Genomic DNA, 3330 nt, shown 5'->3' with positions numbered 1-3330 from the left:
CTGTGTCTCAAGCTCGTTTGTCCTATTTCTCTCCTGGGATGGTCCCACAGCCACGGAGGCAAGAATTCCCAATGGAAAGACCCATTTCCCAGGAAAGTTTCAGTCTCATTCCCCACAAGCACTCCAAAGAGCTCACTCTGAGCAGCAGTGTCTCATCTTCTGTGCTTTTTCTCCTGAAGCTTAATGTCTTCCTTTGATTCTGGAGTTGCATGATATCCTGATTTTGAACCATGCAATGTTTTTTTGCTCTGTTCTGTGGACTGCTTCTATAAGTTTCATATAAGCACAGTCAAGTGTTCTGAGATTCCCATTTTCCTCAAGGTTAGCCACAGTTTATAGAGATCCACACAATCAAATGCCTTTGCACAATCAATGAAACACAGACATTATTCCAGTACTCTGTGCTTTTCTGCCAAGATCCATCTGACATTGGCAACAATGGCCCCAGTGCCATGACCTCTTCTAAACCCAGCCTGTATTTCTGGTATGTCTCTGTAAATGGACCATTCAAGTCTTTTCTGGATAATCTTCAGCAGGATTTTGCTAGTGTATGATATTAGTGATATTATTTGATAATTTCTACACTCTGTTGGGTCACCTTTTTTTGGAATGGGAATAAATAAATATGAATCTCTTCTAGTCAGTTGGCCAAGTAGATGTCCTCCAGATTTCTTGGCACAACTTTGTGAGCAAACGCAGGGCAGCATCTTTTTGCTGAAATATGTCAATTGGTATGTCATAGTTCCTGGGGCTTTATTCTTGCAAAGTCCTTCAGAGCAGCCCACACTTCCTCCTTCTCACCATTGCCTCTTGCTCATATGTTGTTTATTTAAATTCTTCTGTGACAGCCAATTTATTTATTTTTTCGGTACAATGACTCTGTATGCTCTTTTCATCTGCTTTTAATGCTTCTTAAATTATTCAATATTTTACCCATCACATCCTTAAGCATTGCAACTTGTGACTTGAATTTATTCTTTAGTTATTTCAGCTTAAGAAATGCTGAGTGATTTGGCTCTTTGAATTTCTGACTCCAGCTCCTTGCACATTTCATTATAATATTTTTGTCTTGTCTTTCCGAGCTGCCCTTTGAAATGTTCTATTCAGCTCTGTAGTTTCTTGATTTCTTCCCTTTACTTTGGCTTCTCTGTGTTCTCTAGTGCAGAGTCTCTTCTGACATCCATTTTGGTCTTTTCCTCTTCTTCCTTCTTAGTCATGACTTTTTGCATTCCTCATGAATGATATTCCTTTTTTCCCCCACAAATAATTTCTATTTGTAATTATTAAGAGTCTGAATTTTAAACATATTCTTGAATGGGTGGCTCATAGCCATCAGCTCGTTCAACTTTAGCATCTGTCTCATCTCCAGTAGCTTTTCCAGAGCTACCACCTTCACCATGAAGCTCCATGAGTCTGCCTAATTCAAACTTGGGCTTCTTGAGCATTTTTACTTTTCTAACAAACACATCATGGAGAGGATAAGTAGACTTGCAAACATTTTCTATGTCTTTCCCAATGCTGTTTGGAATCAATTTATTGACCACCTCTTGCAGGTCATTTGTCTTCACCTCTCAGATCATGATTTCCATCATTTTCTTCCAAATTTGGTGGACCTGTAGGTGCTGAGCATAAGATGTCTCCTGAATCTGATTGTTCTGGGGTTTGTTTATTTGTTTTTGTTTTGTTTTGTTTTTAAAAACCAGCAAAAAATAGACAAAGTAAATAACCACCAGTAGTTTTGACATCAACATGTGCTTCAATCATGGTCTGCCATTTTTTGACCATGGGGCACATTTTGTCCAGGGTAAGATCCATGCCATGGAAGTTGGTGAGGCAGTTTTTGCCTTGAACTTCCTCAGTGGTCAGCTTGAATTTTCTAAATGCAACTTCATCACTTTGAAAATCAGCAAGGCTCAAGTCAAAAACACAACCCTTGAGTCCATCAAATGCAATTTTGCTTCCTTGAGTCCTGTGACTAACATCTTCCCGATATTTCTTATATTGAACATTGCTGGCACCATTACATCATACCAATCTTTCTTAGAAAATGGATCATTACTTTCTTTTTTGCTCCTTTTTTGCCACCTTTTGTAAGACTCTTGTTCTTGCCAGCTGCCATGGTGGTGCCAAGAGAGCAAAAAGCATGAATGATATTCTTGCTATCTTCCCACAGCTTATCTGTTCTTTGTTCATTAGTGTTCAAGTCCTCAAACGTATTCCTCAGTTGTTTTTTAAATTAATGGGAGATAGACTCAAGGTCAAATTCTTATTCTGGTGGATATGATTTAACCTTCTTTAGTTTTCATTTGAACATGCATATAAGCAGTAGATGATCTGTTTCACAATCAGCACCTGGCCTAGTTTTTATTGCTGATATTGAACTTCTCCAATGGTTCCTTCCACAGATGTAATCAGTCTGATTCCTGTGCAGCCCACCAGGTGAAATCCATGTTTATAGCCTGTGTTTATGTTTCTTATAAAAGGTATTTGCTATGAATAAATCATTGCACAGAATTCTATCATTCTATCTCCAGCCTCATTTCTGTCAGAAGTCCCTATTTTCAACTACTGATCCTTCTTCCTGATTCCCAACTTCTGCATTCTAGTCACTCATTATTATTAAAGCATCTTGATTATATGTTTGATCCATTTCTGACTGCAACAGTTGATAGAAATCATCTATTTCCTCCTCTTTGGCTCTGGTTATAGGTGCATAAATGTGAATGATAGTGGTATTAACAGGTCTTCCTTGTATGTGTATGGACAGTATCCTGTCACTCACAATATTTTATTTCAAGATGGATCTAGAAAAGCGACCGTGTTTTTTTCTCACCTTTGAATCTCCAGCATAATAGATCATGTGTCTGTTGGCCATGCAAATGTCTTCCTTTGTAGAGACTTCATGTCTCTTGCTGATATTGTGATTGAGTTGTCAGTCTTTTCCTTGAGATAGCCCTGTAGTATTCCGTAGACTTTAGGTATGAGACTCTTCTTTTAGATGTCATTGCTAAATGTTTCTTTTACCCTACTGAAGGAAGTTTCTGATACACACAGATACTTGATTTTTAGACTTGATTCATTAATTTTTTTCCTCTCCTGGTTTTATAGTTCTGGCTATATTTGTAATTCTATTTATGTCATAGGTTTACAGGCTAGGGCTTTCTAAGTTTGGTCCCATTTTGTCTCTATACTCCTTATGGATTTGGGGTTTACCTCTAGCTTTCTGATCCACTTTGCATTGATTTTTGTGTATTGTATTGCTTGAGATGTGGATCCTGTGTCTATTATCTGCAGATAGACGTCTAATTTTACCAGTACCATTTATGGAAG

The 3330-nt window shown here is 37.9% G+C and overlaps 1 pseudogene; it reads right to left on the bottom strand.

Moving 5' to 3' along the window:
* Positions 1 to 1298: 1298 nt before the first annotated feature.
* Positions 1299 to 2119, bottom strand: LOC102849967 (annotated as a pseudogene).
* Positions 2120 to 3330: the final 1211 nt, after the last annotated feature.

The sequence above is a fragment of the Elephantulus edwardii genome, unplaced genomic scaffold (genome assembly GCF_000299155.1).
Source record: "Elephantulus edwardii isolate Elephantulus edwardi_28Jun2011 unplaced genomic scaffold, EleEdw1.0 scaffold00019, whole genome shotgun sequence".
NCBI classification, from domain to species: Eukaryota; Metazoa; Chordata; class Mammalia; order Macroscelidea; family Macroscelididae; genus Elephantulus; species Elephantulus edwardii.
Note: the sequence above shows the minus strand (reverse complement) of the source record. Positions and strands in the feature narration are given on the sequence as shown.